An 18,231-nucleotide genomic window follows, 5' to 3' on the forward strand; every position below is an offset into this window, starting at 1 on the left:
TCCCCATCCTTATATATTGGCACTCCCCATCCTTATATATTGGCACTCCCCATCCTTATATATTGGCACTCCCCATCCTTATATATTGGCACTCCACATCCTTATATATTGGCACTCCCCATCTTTATATATTGGCACCTAGCTTTAAATTTAAACTCACACAAGTTTCTACAAAGTTCTATGTAATCTATGCATATTTAATATTCTTACATATACTGTAGCACAACAAAGTTTATATGAAGCTTTAAGGAAAGATGTCCACATCTTGACTCTGAAGGAAATCATCAAAGAGGCCTTAATGATAAACTCGTTAATTGTAATTGACTAGTGTAATACCTCCAGTACATTAGCTCATCACTGTTAATTAAAAGTGAAGGCCTGATATGGGACAAAAGGATTTCACTGCTTTTATCACCATGTTAGCATAACAAAAGAAGCTATAAAAATGTCGAAAGAGTTTTTCTAAGAAAAGGTGTTCATTGGTAAAGATAAGTATTTAACCTCTTACTTGACAATACATGGTATTAATAACATTAATATGAATTGTATTTCCCTAATTGTGCACAACAGTCAAGGTACTAAGCCTTGAAAACTAAAATTAGAGAGTGATAAGGCCATACCTACGAACTTTCTTCTGCTCCAATTCGGGACTCCAGCATGCGTTCCCAAAAAGTGGTGTGGCCAAAGTAAAAGGGGCGTGGCTTTGCAGGAATGACTGTGAAGTCATACCCCCTTTTTTGCCACTGCTAAACGGGGGCATGCTAGCCATGCCCCCAGCCCATCTGTCTTCATGAACAGATGTTGTGCGTATTCCCTGATGCTCTGATTAGCAGAACAGCAACTGACAGGGGAGTCTCCCAACTTGAGTTAGATGCAAAGTGGATTATTTGGTACTGTTTACCAAGAACGGCGCCCATCGCGGGCATCGCATGTACATCGCATGCCATTGTAATGGCATGTGATGCGACCGATGCGATGCCCGCGATTTTACATAGAAATGCATGTTAAAATGTAAAACGCGACGGTCGCATCGCATGCGGCCAAAAAATCGCATGCGATGCGACCAACGTGATTACCGCGATTTACATAGGGAACAATGTTAAATGGCCCAAATGACCCAATTTTACATAGGGAACAATGTTAAATGGCGTTAACAATTGGGGGGGACATTTCACACTTCAGAGTGCCTATTTGGGGTCTGTGGGCCATTTAACATTGTTCCCTATGTAAAATCGTGGTAATCGCGTCGGTCGCATCGCATGCGATTTTTTGGCCGCATGCGATGCGACCGACGCAATTTTTTACCTTGCGATGCCTAAGATCAAAATCGTGGGCGCCGTTCTAGGTAAACAGTACCGATTATTTTTTGGATGCCATGGAAGACATATTTATTACCTTATGTTAACGTGAGTTTCTACAGCGGGTTGCTGTACCGCTCACTGTTCTCCTGTCCACAGCTGCAACCATAATCATTAGTTTTGGCACTTGCTCCATGCTAGGTGCCAAAGAGCCATAAGAAAAAGGCTTCCCTTCTGTGTACACATGACTCTAATAGATTCTAATAATGTAGCATGGAACGCTAGCTACATGCCCCCCAATACTCCCACAATACAGATCTCTTGCATGCGTTCTCATGGATTCCACAAAGTTGCCACACAGTAATCCCATTTCGCGCAAATCCGGCAAAGATCAGTTTGACGCAGAGTTACCTAGCGATATGCAAATATTCCTACACTCATAATTACAAAGTACTGTATGCTGAGATCTCTCTTTACACCTGTCTATGGAGTGGTGCCAGTCTCGCTGTTTGGACTTCTCTTCTCTGTACAAATTTTCTTCTAGGTTCCGGATTCAGTTTGCAAAAATTAATTTCTGCAGGCAACTTATCAAACTCACTATAAGAACAAATAAGACTCCTGCCGTTATCATTATTAAATGTTGGTTTTAATTAGAGTATTTTTGCTATCATATAGATAAGTGTTAGTTCCTTTTCCTGTTCATTTGTATAATATATTTTTTTAAATGCCATTTTGTCATTCAGTATCATTTTTCTTGCAAAATTTTATTGCTGTTTTTTCATGTGTATGTGCATTTAACTGGAAATGCACGCAATATTTTTTTAAGTATATCAGCAAGAAAGTTGTTAACCTACTGTAATGGATGCAGATCTGCATGGCAACGGAAATTAAGAGGCAGTGAGACATTTATAGAATGTAATTTAAAGAGTCAAGAAAATGGGAAGTTCGTTAAGGCTAAAAGTAAAAAAATAAAAAAAAATGGTTCAATGTAAAGACTTTTCTCCATCATCTCCAAGAGACAGGAAACTCAGATCTCCCCATGCTGTCGTGGATCATTCCCTGGACCAATGCTGCAAGCTAGCCAGGTGGATTCCCAAGTAATGGTTTTGACCATTTTACACTGTGCTGAGACCCAGGTTAACCCAAGAATAACCCAGATCCAAATCTTGGCATAAATGATAAAAGGGTATAAATCATGCAATTTTCTGGGTTTCAGATATTTGGCGGGATGTAGCAGGCATTGCATTTTGCTTAGGATGCATCCCGGCACTCTCCACATGCACATCAGAGTTTACTAAAGCAGTGTGCATGATGATTTTAGCAAAGGACAACTCTTGCTGTAAGATCTGTCATTTGCGAAGATAGGACTTCTGGGTTTAGGACCTGGAGTCCTATGTGTGCATGCCATGAGTGATGCACCGAACATGGGTTGTGCTAGGAGGGATCCAGTTGGACCCTTCACAGCAGGGAGGTGCAATAGAAGCCAATAAGCTTCTATAGGGCAATGCCAATCTAAAAATGTCATTGACCACCACATCCAAGTCACAGAATATATCCCTTTCCAGGCTTGGTGCATATGCAAAGCATGGCCACACCTCTGAAAACAGCATTTTCAGAGGGTTTAGATGCTTTTTAATCTTCGCTGCATCTCACCCACCTTCATAGTGCATTCGTTAGGTCACCATTAATGCCATTTTGGACAAATGTCCCTAGCTGTTTGGTGTCAAGGAACAGTTGTACTAAGACTGGAGGAGAGAGAAAGTGGCAAGAGATAAAGTACCATTCAATCAGCTCCTAACTGTCATTTTACAAACATAAGTTATTTATTATTTTGTAACATAGAAGCTAGAAGCTGATTGGCTGGCACTTTATCTCTCTCCATGGGTTGGTACAGCTCCATAAAGGTGATCAGATGAGAAATATACTGCTTTGCTATAAATGTATATAAAATAAATACTGTACTTTGGTGAAGCTGGGACTGTGACACAAGAATAAGATGCCACAGTCCAGTGGCACAATTCCAGTCTGACAAAGACGAGTAGAAAATGTTCCCATCAATTGCTTTATGCAGGGTAAACCGTGAGTGGTGAAGATAGAAGCATTATATGGACGGTTTCTGTAGCCAGTAGCAATGTCTCAGAAGTGGCTTTGTGTAGTAGCAGTGCTTGATAGATAGGCATTAATGCCCAAGGGGGTGGTTGCCTGGCAGGAAATACCTATATTAGAGAATTACGGAATATACTTTCAATTTAAAGCCTTTTGATCTATCCAGACACACAAGACAAATAAGATCGAATTTCTACCTCCACAACTATGTAGATTACCAAAGTATTACAAAAAAAGAAAACACTAAAATGTATGTACATATGATACACCAAATAAAGACAAACTAGATGTACTCATGCTGAGTTGTCTAACCCATAGTATAAGGAGTACCGCCTCCATTTGTATGACCACTTTATCCAATCCTTCCTTTCTTCTTATAACTCCTTGTGACACAGAGATCCTTATGGCATATACTGTGCCATAAATATAAACTTAACTCGTACCTGCCCATCCACCTGTCTGTCCTGAATAATCCAAGATTCCAAGATATTGATGTGACCCGTTCTTTTTGGAGAAAAGTGGGTCTCAGTAATTTTGGACAACTTTTGAATTGACAGTTAAAAAAGAAAAAAAAGTTTCCCTGGCTGCCACCTTTAAGGGGTGAATGATTTGGTCTCCTGCCCATTCGCAAGGAGGACCAATGTTTGCCTACTGCGCATGCGCATAATATTTTATGAGCATGTGCAGGGTTCCTGGGCGAATGGACTCGGTGACTTACATAGTCGCCAGCCCGCTCACACTGGGTAGTGCAGGTATGGGGCAGCGGGCCCATGTGACCCCCATGGGAATGCCCAGCGTTTCATGGGTGTTCCCATGAAAATGTTCGGCGTCCCCATGGGAATTCGGGAGGGAGGAGGTGTGCCGGGGGCGGATGGATGACGTCATATGATGTCAGCCGCCTGCACTGTCTTCAGCGGAATGGCCGCAAATATAAGTCAGTCTCCACTGACTTATATTTGAGTGGCCTATAGAAATCATTCAATGGTCGGCGACCATCGAATGATTTGTCCTCCAGCGGGACATGGGAGGGGATGTGTCTTCATGACACATCCCCTCTCATGGTTGCAAGGGGATACGGCGGCAGGAGGTGGCGAGTGACAGGGCAGGCCCTCTGGCTTTACAGGTTGCCGAGTCGACCAGAATCAGGGCCTTAATTTGTAATTTCTTCAGATTCAGTATTATGCCAGCATGGTGACCTGGAGCTTTACTCACATTGACTGGTCATATTCATTGGGCAAACTATTACTTATTCACCACCTTACGAGAAAGCCCATATCCTCTCACTATATATTTTTTATGTACTTACCTTGAATATGATGTTCTCCAGACTGGACTGTGTAGATGGCGGCATTGCTACCCACACCTACCTACAAACTCCCTGCCCCATGCTCTGGTGAATTCATCTAAACTACTCACTGATGTGACTTATGTCAACATGTTTTTCAATATTTTTTTTGACATTTTTCTTATTCACACCTTTTCCTTCCTGACTGAGGCTTCAACATGGGTCAGCACAGCCCTTGGCGCAACGTAGAAGGAGCAAGCAGGGCCAGGTCAGGCACAGGCACATTTTGTGTGGCAGTTTCACTGGGTATGGGTGGGGTGGCACTGGCAGGCACCAGACAGCAGCAACTGCCCATCTCTGTCCACAGAGTAGGCACATCTAGTGTAAGTGATACTGTACTAACACCCTACTCTGGTGTCACCTCATTGTCACTCACCACGCGGCTCTGGCATTCTATGTTTAAGGGGGATAATAAAGTATACTTTAACACAGGGCTGGGCAACACCGGCCCTCCAGATGTTAATGAACTACACATCCCAGGATGCTTTGCATTAGTTTTGCTATGTGACCATGCTGAAACTGATGCAAGGCATGCTAGGATGTGTAGTTCATTAACATCTGGAGGGCCGGTGTTGCCCAGCCCTGCTTTAACATGTACTGAGTGGGTTATGTCTCATTGATTTATAGGGTTCTAAATTTATATAGAAAGCCAGATTTCCACTGCGGTTATGCAAAAAGATGCCCAATTTAAAATTTTAATTGCATAGATATTTTAGCACAACCTCTGCATCCAAGAAGCAATAACTGCACAAATGAAGCAGTTCCGTAATGTGGAACTCACTAGATACATTTCTAACACTACAATTTAGATTTCAGTTTAAGCACACTCCACCGAATCTAAAGGCCAATATACACTTGCCGACTTTGAGCTGAAAGCCCCTCAAAACAGCATGTTTGTGAGTGGCTTTCTGCTCAAAGCCGCCCAGTGTGTATGGCCCGGCAATGAGCGGTGATTGCTGCTGCACTCTCCGACATCATTGCCAGGAAAGCCGCTCATCTGTTGGTATTACCAGCAGATGAGCGGCTTTGAGGACGGCTTTGCATAGCGCTGAGTTCTGCAAAGTCACACACACACCCCCGCTGACAGCACCATCACTGTCAGCGGGGGTGTGTGTGTGTGTGTGACTCTGCATAACTCAGCGCTATGCAAAGCCATCCTCAAAGCCGCTCATCTGCTGGTAATACCAACAGCAATCATCGCTGTCCATACACGCTGGGCATAATCGTCCAGTGTGTATGGACCTTAACTCTGCATGTTACATTTGCCCCACCTGCAGTGCACATGGTTTTGTCCATTTCAGAAAGATCTTGCTTTTGTGATCAACTCTGAATCAAGCCCCTAATGTACATCTGGATAGTTGTGTGTGGATCTTTCTATGACCTTAGTACAGACTGAGCTTTTTGTATATGCCTAGCATGGATCTGGCTTTTACCCTCTTCCTTTTTAAAAAGGAATGATCATAAAAGGATAACCTACTGTAAGTAGCAGTTTTCGATTAAACAAGGGCTGCCTAAGCCAGAGCGTACTTAAGATGCTTACATTTTTGGGGTTTACAGGAAAGAGTTAAAGACTGCTAGTTGTTTAAAGTTGGTTTCAGTTTTGTAGTTATCCTTTAGGTGAACTTAGGGTCGTGAGCTTACCCTTACGCTCCCTTGCCTTTGGCATTTCAATTTATAGTCAATTACTTGGTACATTTACCATTATTACAACTTTGGCGGTAGGGTGTCAGGACCCAGCGGTCACTTGTGGCATGAGAGGGCGCTGGGAGGCACTGCCCCTTGGAAAGACGGCGGGGTGTCCTGCCTTTGCGGGGGAAGCTGTGGGCACTTCGCCAGCGGTGTGTCCACACCGACCAGAGAAGGGGTGGTGAGACTTCCCAGCGTTAGGTCGTGCCTTAGTCGGATGGGACGTCTCAGTTGCCACCATGTTAATATCAGTCAGTTGGGGCGTTTAAGTCACTGCCATTTTTGATGTGACTAGAGCTGGCGCCTTATTGCCAGCCCTTTACAAAGAAGGGTCATACCACATAATAAATATACATACAGTGGTGCAAGTAGGAAAAATGACTTAGTGGTACTGTGCTGCGCGGCGAAAAATGGGCGTAGTCATGGGCGTGGTCAGGGGTGTGGTCATGACACTAGGGGGAGTGGCTAGAATATTGCACGCCGAAGGCACATGGCCAAAATTTACACAGTAATGCCTGTTATGCGTCACACACCCATACATATGACCCAAGCCATAATGCCCGTTACACATTATGCCCCACACCATAATGCTCATTGCACCGCACAACTGATGCTCATTACTAATATACCCCCACAGTGCCAGATATGCCCCCACAGTGCCACACATATGCCCCCACAGTGCCAGATGTCATATGCCCCACAGTGCAACACACATGCCCCCAGTGCCATATATCATATGCCCCCACAGTGCCACACATATGCCCCGTGCCAGATATCATATGTCCCACAGTGCAACACATATGCCCCCAGTGCCAGATATGCCCCCACAGTGCTAGGTTTGCCCCCACAATGCCAGATATGCCCACCACAGTGCCAGATATGCCCCCAATGTCAGATATGCCCACACATATGCCCCCAGTGCCAGCCATATGCCCCCACAGTGCCAGACAGAACCATATATGCCCCCACAGTGCCAGATATGCCCCCAGTGTCAGATATGCCCACACATATGCCCCCAGTGCCAGCCATATGCCCCCCCAGTGCCAGACAGAACCATATATGCCCCCACAGTGCCAGATATGCCCCCAGTGTCAGATATGCCCACACATATGCCCCCAGTGCCAGCCATATGCCCCCACAGTGCCAGACAGAACCATATATGCCCCCACAGTGCCAGATATGCCCCCACGGTGCTAGGTATGCCCCCACAATGCCAGATATGCCCTCCACAGTGCCAGATATGCCCCCAGTGTCAGATATGCCCACACATATGCCCCCAGTGCCAGCCATATGCCCCCACAGTGCCAGACAGAACCATATATGCCCCCACAGTGCCAGATATGCCCCCAGTGTCAGATATGCCCACACATATGCCCCCAGTGCCAGCCATATGCCCCCACAGTGCCAGACAGAACCATATATGCCCCCACAGTGCCAGATATGCCCCCAGTGTCAGATATGCCCACACATATGCCCCCAGTGCCAGCCATATGCCCCCACAGTGCCAGACAGAACCATATATGCCCCCACAGTGCCAGATATGCCCCCACGGTGCTAGGTATGCCCCCACAATGCCAGATATGCCCTCCACAGTGCCAGATATGCCCCCAGTGTCAGATATGCCCACACATATGCCCCCAGTGCCAGCCATATGCCCCCACAGTGCCAGACAGAACCATATATGCCCCCACAGTGCCAGATATGCCCCCAGTGTCAGATATGCCCACACATATGCCCCCAGTGCCAGCCATATGCCCCCACAGTGCCAGACAGAACCATATATGCCCCCACAGTGCCAGATATGCCCCCAGTGTCAGATATGCCCACACATATGCCCCCAGTGCCAGCCATATGCCCCCACAGTGCCAGACAGAACCATATATGCCCCCACAGTGCCAGATATGCCCCCACGGTGCTAGGTATGCCCCCACAATGCCAGATATGCCCTCCACAGTGCCAGATATGCCCCCAGTGTCAGATATGCCCACACATATGCCCCCAGTGCCAGCCATATGCCCCCACAGTGCCAGATAGAACCATATATGCCCCACACAGTGAAAGATATGCCCCCAGTGTCAGATATGCCCACACATATGCCCCCAGTGCCAGCCATATGCCCCCACAGCGCCAGACAGAACCATATATGCCCACCACAGTGCCATACATATGCCCCCAGTGCCAGATATGCCCCCACAGTGCTAATATGCCCCCACAGTGCCCCCCACAGTGCCAGCTGCAGAACAGCACAACTGACCGTTGGTTGCTGCAGCCTGGTCTCACTCCAGCCGCTGCTTCCCCCGCCGCCATCTCCGCGCCGCCAACTCCGCGCCGCTGCTGCTGCTGTGGGAGGGGAAGGAGAGATGCGAGATGCGCTCCCCGCCCCTCCCCTCCATAGGAAATCTGCTGTGGCGGGGGGCAGTGGACCTGTACAGGCCACGCCCCCCGCCACTTACATATGCGCGCATGCGCACAATGTTGTTGGGGGGGGGGGGGGATAATTTCTTATGGCGGTACGGGGTACCGGCACCCTACGTTTTAGTGGTACGCCGTACCACCCCGTACCGCCTCTCTTGCAGCACTGTATACATATGACCTTTAAATCTAATTACTTTGGTGTCCGTGTCTTTATTGTGTCAGTTATTATTAGTTAAGCTAGCTTAAAGTGTATGTGTTAAGGTTCAAGCCAAATAAATGTATAGACGCCTTACACGATCATGCAGAAAAAGGTGGGATTGGGGATAAATTGCCACGTAATACAAAGATTCTGAGAGAAATGTAATAGGGTGAGAGAATCAGAAAGTGAGAGATTTGGTAAAAAATCTCCAGTTTTGTTTTTTTTAAAGCGGCAATCATTTACACTGAAAAATCAAACTGGTTTGGCAGTGTAAACGATTGCCGCATTAAAAAATACTGGAGATGTCTTACCAAATCTCTCACTTTCTGATTCTCTCACCCTATTACATTTCTCTTAAATTCTCTGTATTACATGGCAACTTATCCCTAATCCCACCTTTTTTTGCATGATCGCGGGTCCATTTTTGGTTTAGATTATCCTTTTGGGCAGTATTCAATGTGAAATTTCACCATGTGCAGCGAATCCTTTTTAGGATTCACTGCACACTTGCTGTGTTCCGGAGGGCTGGCTGCCACTCGCTCTCTCCGTATTCAATGTCGGAGGGGCAAGTTGCCCCTCACGGCGAATCTTAACCCCTGCAGCGGACGAGCGTCCGCGGCAGGGAGCCGTGGGACGGTGGCAGCCGTGGGACGGTGGCAGATTGAAGTCTCCCTGCCTGCCCCAGAACGTATGTGGGGGGGAGGTGGGCTCCCCGGGACCCAGGCAGCACAAGCTGCCCCCCCCCAGAGCCAGCAGGGGACCGGGTATATTCACTGCTCCCGATCATGCATATGTAATGATCGGGTGCAGTTCATATATGAATATCTAATCAGCGGCTCGGCTCCCGGCCCCCTGCCGGCTGCTCTGTGTTTTTTTTTATTAAAATATATATTCATGTGCTATAAGCACATGAATAAAAATAGCACGCCCCTTCTCAGAATAAAATTCCTGATTTTTTTACACCAAAATTAAAACAAAAAACCTTTTATTTTAATAGTTCACATTCCACTTCTCCATGAAAAGATGGAGAATTGCTACACGGAGAGACACGGCGAAAATCACTCAGAAAGACGGCGAGAAGTGCACGTTGAATAGGGTTGCTCGCTTTTTAAGAGCAAAAGTCTCCGTCCAACGCGAGAAAAGCACAAACTCGCCATAAAACACGGCAAATTTTTCACAATGAATACTGCCCTTTGTGATCGTTCCATAAAGTGGACAGAGATAAGTACCAGCCAAACAGCTACTAATTACCATGTTACAATCTATGTTTTAAGAATGACACAATTTGGTTGGTTGGAACTTTATATACATCAACTTTATCTCTGATGTATATAGACCTCATCTATGCCTAGATATTATTTTTTATATGTATTCTGGATGTGATTCTAATTTCTCCTCATTTTTATATGTATATTTTTTTATAGTCTACACTACAACTTCTGTTGTTCTGTATGGTGGATGCATTTTTCAGTATTATTATTACAGGTTGAGTATCCCATATCTGTACATCCCTTATCCGAAATATTCTGAAAACCGTAGGGTTTTTTTTGCCCCGCACCTTTTTTTATACTTACCTGGACCCCGGTGTCCACAGCATCCATCGAAATCCTCTTCAGCAGCATCCCCGATCCCAAGGATGCATTGCGCTGGTGATGTCCCCGGCGCACCGACGCAATGCATCCTTGGGACCGGGGATGCCACCGGAGATTATTCCGATGGCCGCCGTGAATGCCAGGGGACACTGTGGACATCGGGGTACCATCAGGGCACCAGGTAAGTACGAAATAAATATATATTCCGAAATCCGAAAAAATGTCTTATCCAAAATGCTTGGGGGGGGGGGGGTCACAGCTCTGTGATAGGTTTTTCTGGGGTAATACAAACCTGCCCTGGTAGGTTTGTCCTGCCCCAGCAAAGGTTTTTCTGGGGTAAGACAAACCTGCCCTGGTAGGTTTGTCCTGCCCCAGCAAAACCCACCACTCAAGGGGTTAATAATGTGTAGATAATTGCAAAGCACAGTTCATAGTGTTGCATATGCTGAACGTTAATAATTGTAGAGCATTTACAATACAATTTAAAGGTATTTGTCTGATGGGCTGTAACTAGAGCGGTGCAGAATGTGACACCACATTGCATGAAGCGATGTAGGGTAGGGGGCACTTGTCAATTACCTGTTTTAATTACTTTCCCTTGTAGCTTTCCTTCTCTTTGTGTCCGGGGCATCTCCTTACCACCCATCTCTTTCCTCTAAACCTTCCATCACTAATAACTACGCAACATTCATGAACTTAACTTAAGAGCTCTTTGTTATTCAGACACACTGTCATTTTTACATTTCTAGATGTTGACATACCCAGGATTCAAACCCACCACCTGTGGCATTGCAGACTGAATAAAAAAACTCTCAAGTTAACTGCATGAATGTGGTATAAAGAGCACTTATGTCCAAATCTGTTTTCTTGCATTATTATAAAAAAAGTTAAATAGATGAAAATATAAATATATATATTTGTGTGGCAAGGGGATTCATAGCATGGGCTTTCTCTGGTATCAGTTTCAGTTTTGTCATGCCCCTTCCCCATGAGGGCATGCCCCTTGTGTCCCTATTGTAAAATTGGCTTTTTCTGGCACAGGCCGCCAAATAGTGTAGTTACGGTTTAGGGGAGTATTCAATCTGGATTACGACTGTCGGAACCTCCCGTCAGTCGGACTAAGGCCCATTTTCACCGGCTTCTGATGTCAACTTGACAGTCAGTATTCAATGTTCCAAGTGTCGGAACGGCTGTGGATTGGTGAAACTGGCCGTGTTTTGCAGAAAAACATCCACACATTCCACAATACACGGCCGTGTCCGACAATATGTATATGCCTCTATAGGGAGGTAAATCTGTAGAAGGCGAGTCCCGGCCGGGATGGAATGCTGACCTGACAATATTTCCACCTGTCAGAAATATAGTCAGGGATTTAATACCCCCTCTGTGTCAGTGGCAAATGCAGGATTTTCAGAAGGGGGTTTCCAGAGGGGCGGAGCAAAGCACGGAGATGGACACCCAGTATATGCCGGGTCAGTTAAAGTATTATAGATAGACCAAATGTATATAAATAATAATAATAATAATACAAATATATATATATATATATATATACACACATACATATACATACATACATACATACAGGGGCATCAACAGAAGTGTAGACCCCTGGGCATAGCAATGTATTGGGGCCCCTACCGAACCTCCAGCGGTAGGGATGGGGGAGGCTTTGATGTCCCGCGGGTGGTAGGGGGTATTATATCAACCGCTCAGCATGTACGGCCTGTATCAGTAATTTCCACTAATTACCCCTTTACTGCACAGATGGTGGGAGATGGAGTGGGAGAAGGGGGCATTGGGCTGAATGAAGGGGCCCTGATACATAACTTCCAGGGTGGTAGAGGATGTTTAATACGCAGAGGAGAGGTGTATAGTGGAGTGGGCTTATTATTCATAATTTTCTGGTGGGAGGACAGCTTGCTTGACTGCAGATATCTCCATTTCCCGGAAATAGATTTCTTAGATTATAATGGAATTAAAAACTAGAGAATCCCACCTAGCAAATGGTATTGAGGACTAGGGGATCAGAGTTCAGAAGGCAGAGCAATCTGCCAACGAGTATATAAAACTACATACCAGGTGTGTGGAGCTGGAGCAGTAACCAGCTGCTGGAAGGCTGATATCTCTGGTTCTGGGAACAGTAGAGACAAGCTACTAGTGTCCTTCAAAGGGGGAGAGTCCCAGCTTTTGGAATATACCCTCAGAAAATTTCTAAGTCAGACAGGACCTGAAATATCTGACTGGGAAAAACAATTAACAGGCTTGGATGGGGACCACTGCTTTGAAGTCAGATTTCTCCGGTTCCCAAGGGCCGATTTTTACAATTCTTGTACCCATGAAAAGAGGGGACCCTCAGCTTTCAGCTGAGGTCCCTTAGACTCCTGGGGGGGTTTCTGGGTACTCAGAAACCCCCCCTGAGTGCGCTACTGTGTGTATCTGTCAAAAAACATGGTGCAGTAAAAGCATATATATGTTACTAGCATGTTTCATATTCGTCTTTTATGCATTTGAGCTTCATAGAATAAAGTATATTTCTCAATATTAAAAATATACTTTCATACACAGATCTGATAGAGGTAGACAGCACTGGGTTAAATCAGTTTACCTATGCTCTATCTGTTCAATATGCAGGGAATTGATAGGTACCAAAGCTCTGGAACATCAGCTGGTTGCCACGGATACTCTTCTGAGGCAGATGTGACAGCAGCTACTGTAGTAACTTCCAGAAACAAGTACAGGAAGTAGCTACTTCATTTTATATATTCCTTACCACAATTAGTCCCCTCAATGACCTGTCCATCCTGTCACATTCCTATGCTACGCATGACGTCCAATCTCCTATCAATTTGTATTTAATATTGTAATTTTCTATTACTGTATTGAATCTGGCTTGCCAGTAATCACCATTCTCTGTACCATCCTCCTATAGGTAATCATTCTTTGCTGCAGAGTTTGTGTCACCATCTTATTCTGAGCCACTGTATAATATAGATGTAACTGCACAAATATATGCATGGGACAATAAAGGGATGATATATAAAGCACCCAAGTGAAATATCTGAAAGTAAGTAAATGTAAGAGGGATTTACTACATTGGAAAAAAGCAGCTGGTTATATCCAGGTATGTCATTGCAGAAGTCAAAGTGTAGTGTACTGGGAAGAATAAGTGCTGCAAAGTGCAATATTTCAGCACTGAGGATTTTACAACATTATCCCAAAATAATATCATTGTCATTCTGCTTGAAGGCAAAATATGTTTAACCCTCTAGGTGCTGGAAGGGAGGAAAATAGCCTGCATGGATTTCAGCAATGCAAGTGACAGAACAGCTGTGGTAGGAGGGGAAGAGTCTGCAGAATCTTCTGGGATAATGCAACATCTGTCAGCTCGCATACCGTTGCTCCTCATCTGCCTGCTACCCAATCCTAGTATCAAGTAATAGGTGACACCCTGATCAATACTACCATCCATAACCAAGGTCTTAGAAATCATCCTTTCTCCATCTACCACAGCTAAGTAGTCAGTGAATTTCTAGAAGACTATTATATCTGTATAACAACCAAATAAAACATAGTAGCACATGTAAAATAGCTACACTGTACTTGCGAAGCTTATCTTACAAAACACCTAATAGTCCTGTTCAGCATACTCCTATGATGGAAATGTGACTGAATTACAATAAATTTCATCACAGCAAGTTCACATTTATGAAAGAATGACAGTGTGTCAAACAAGCCCTAGAGAGAGTTTAATGCACACTAGCTGCTGCAAAGCGACAATCACAGAAACAGCTCAAAGATCATCCAGTGTCATTTCAATGCAGCAGAACAAGCTGACAGCAAGCTGGTGAAATGTGTATATGTGCATCAATTCACACCACTGCATGCCATGGATAGCACCCTAGATCACTAAGGCATACAGGTGTCTTAAGGCTACAAGTTGAGATGATATCTTCCACTATGTATCAGGAGAGATCAGCTACTGAGTCCTAGAAACTTTGTCACCCCACGTCACACAGCCTTCATGTAGCTGTTGTCACCTCAAATGACTTTCTATCCCAGCTCATTTGTAACCCATGCAGCACCAGAGCAGCCCATACTGCAGCACTACGTTGAGTTATTTGGCATTAGGACAAAAACCAAAGGACACAGGCTAAGCATGCACAGGTTGTGATTACAGAAAACTATTGATTGGATCATCTATATTCTGGATGATCTGACAGGTACTGAATAAGGTTAAAGAGAGGTTTACTCAAACCTGCAGAACTGCTGGCACCTAGCTTACCGCGGGTGGCATTTACTACTTACAATTATATTGATCTGATAAATCTAATCCTTTACTTGGTTTCCCTTATGGCTGTGCTAATGGCACACACCACTGGAAAGTTATTTAAAGCCATCTTTGGAAATCATTGGACTAAAAGAGAGCTTGGTCAACACTGCAGTATGTCAGCTGCCTGCAATATATTTGCACCCTATCAGAGTGCAGGTGTCCTACACTACCACTACAGATGCAGCCCATAGGCACATATAAGCGCTGGGATACTGGGCAAAAGAGTCCTGCAGCTGGGTATATACCTCATTTTCCTGTAGAGTCAATAGCGCTAAAATACATATATTATTTCTACATAATCTATAAAATAATCAATATAAGCAGATGACATAGATAATAATTTCATACATACTTATTCCAGATGACTCTGCCTTTTATACTTATATTTATTATTATATATCCTTCATTATTATCCTTCATATAGACATTTACAGATATGGCAGATTATATTGTATTAGCGTTCTACACATATAGCAAGACATGGATCTCTAACCACCTATAGACAAATGCAGAGTAACAGATACTTTGAAACATCTAGCATGTGTCCTCATGCAATGTGGCACTGGGAACACACATCCATCCCAGGAATGTACAGTAATGTAACATATGGCATGGAGAACACAAGTCCAGCCTAGGAATGCAATGTGAACACAAAACATAGTTAAAAATCCAGCCTCCACCCCTTGGGATAGCAGGGGAGAAGTGTATGATAATGAGGGCATGACATTGCTTTTACACGTACCTCTGTGACACAGGGGGGGATTCCAGCGCTAAATGGCTATTGCAAACCTGAGAGGAACACAGCAATGTGCAAGCCCTTTCCATACATCACACTACTAGATGCTCTGATTCATTCCTCTTGCCCTGTCTGCATCATGATGATAAACTTAACCCTTCACCTCACACACACAAATAGCAACACATTATGATTACATTGCTAGAAGCTTAACACAGATGTAAAGGTTACAATTGAAAACCCATAACACAATACTAGAAGATGAAGGTGAATGTTAATAACATTTCTGCCTTGGTATAATGTATGTGGCAGCCAGGGGTACCCCAGATGTATGGATGTAGAATAACTGCCTCTCCCATCCACAGACTCACCTCCTCAGGCTGCCAGCTCCTGCAGATCCCGCATGTACCGCATCTTCCCGTGGCAGACAAGCTAGGAGCAATTTTGATTTCTTTTTTTTTTTTTCAGAGGGAGAACCCAATGGGGCTGGCACAGGCAGAAAGTTGGGCAGAGCGTCTCTTCCCCTGGGTGGTGGTAGAGGGGGGTTTCAAGGTATTAGAGGTGGGGGAATGTAGAAAAGGGAGGAGACCTAGGTTTGTGCTGCAGTGCAGGATAGCTGGGCATGCAAGGCAGGAGCAGTGTCTATGTCTATTAGACAGTAGGAGAGAGGGAGAGAGAGCGAGAGAGAAACAAAGGAAGGTGGATCAGGCTTCTGTAAGGAGGGGAGCATAGTATGCAGGAGAGCATCTCTCAGAGCACAGCGGGCTGCCTTCCCCTGCACCTGTTACAGTTACAGCAGCATCATTACATACTCTTATTCAGATGGAAACACTGGAGTCAAAGGCATCCAGGCCTGGTTTTAAAGTAGCTTCTCTGTAAACTTTGGTTATGAATGATATCTGTACATTACATTAGCTTTGCTGAAAAGATGAAATGGATTATGAAGTCTGGAATTGTCTAATATTTTATATTTATATATGTATGAAAACAACTTTCAGCTTGTGTAGCGGAAAGATAGAGCAATAATAAGCAATGGATAGTTCTTTTACTCTTTAAAGCTTATTCTTTGAATATGTTCTACAGGAATATATATATATATATATATATATATATATATATATCTTTCTGCCACTTATTTTAGGGTACACACCATAGGTGTTTCTATAATAGGTGCAAGATGTGCGGTGCAAACCGGCCCCTGCGTCAAGGGGGGGCACACTGCACACCTCTCTAGAGTCCCATGCCGGGCACTGCGGGCCTTATTCTGGTTCACTCCTTCTGGCAAATTCCTTCTTAGCTGGACCAAACCATGTGCGCTGAATGTGGGTTAGATGTTACTTGTGCAGAGAGAATTAGATTTGGGTGGGGTTTTACTTCAAAGTGAGATCTATATTGCAGTGTAGAAATAAAGAAGCCAGTATTTACCCTGCACAGAAACAAAATAACTCACCCAAATCTAATTCTCTCTGCACATTTTACATCTGCCCCACCTGCAGTGCACATGGTTTTGTCCATCTAAGAAGGAATTTGCCAAAAGCAGTGAACCAGAATAAGGCCCTGCATCTGTGGCAAAGATTGCAGCCTTGTATGAACAGCAGTGAAATTAGTCTCCAGAACATGGTGGTTGTCATGTTTCCAGAGATCTGCGCATGCGCAGTAGACTCTGGCACAATTTCAGGACTGCCCCAAATGGCGCGGGACTACTGAAGTGTGAAGAGGGTGTGCAGTGTTTGCCCCCGGACCCGAGGGGCCATGTTCACTGCACACACACTGCACCCATTATAAACACAACACTGAATGGCATCAGCTTTATTGCAGTAAACTCGTAATATTTCACCATTTATGTTGTTCATTCCGTAACAAAAATATTTGCAAGCATTTATAAAAACACAGCTATATTGTGATACTATGCTGAGTACCGTGTTATCCTAGCCTATTATTATTGCTATAGTAGCTATTTGCTATTTCTAGTATGAACAAGAGGATTAACAACATGGCAGTATGGACAGTGCCCCATTTCGCACATGCGTAAGCTACATCACCAACACTGTGGCATAATGTGTAATTAACACATTTGTGGTGCTAGGAGTATGTACACATTATACTTTTCAATATCACCACTATCATATCAAAATTAAAACATTTTTTGGAAGGGGTCCCCACAAATTAGATGCCCTGTGGCCCCCACAAACCTTAATATGTCCTGATAGCTATTGACTTTCCAACAAATAAAAAAACTGTTGTAATAGGCAACATGGAAAGTCCGGTAAAATGAATACTTGAAATAGATTACATTTCTAAGTCAGCAGAAAACAAGTGCAATTATAAAAGGCAAGAGGCCGTAATGAGAACCCGAAAGAACTTTGGAAGTGTTTCTCTATGATCTAATGCCATGAGTCCCATTGATCATGATTAGGATGAAGAAGTGTTGGTAATTGTTGTGTGACATAGGCTTACCTCAATGCACACTTCAAATAATGGAAACGTAGAAGGATTAGGAGAGATGTTTAGAGGAATGGTG

The 18,231-nt window shown here is 44.3% G+C and overlaps 1 protein-coding gene across 4 annotated transcripts in view; it reads right to left on the reverse strand.

The window, feature by feature from the left end:
- The window catches only part of DLGAP3 (DLG associated protein 3), a 385,428-nt gene extending 369,046 nt beyond the window's left edge, over window positions 1-16,382 (reverse strand). For 2 of the 4 annotated variants that reach the window (XM_083173479.1, XM_083173478.1), the window contains exon 1: window positions 16,082-16,382. The gene's annotated coding sequence lies outside the window, so the exon portion shown is untranslated. The remainder of the gene's footprint in view (window positions 1-16,081) is intronic. The other 2 variants (XM_083173477.1, XM_083173475.1) reach the window with 1 other exon arrangement.
- Between the last annotated feature and the right edge of the window lie 1,849 nt (window positions 16,383-18,231).

This window comes from Crinia signifera, chromosome 2 (genome assembly GCF_055691185.1).
Source record: "Crinia signifera chromosome 2, ASM5569118v1, whole genome shotgun sequence".
In the NCBI taxonomy this organism is placed as follows: domain Eukaryota; kingdom Metazoa; phylum Chordata; class Amphibia; order Anura; family Myobatrachidae; genus Crinia; species Crinia signifera.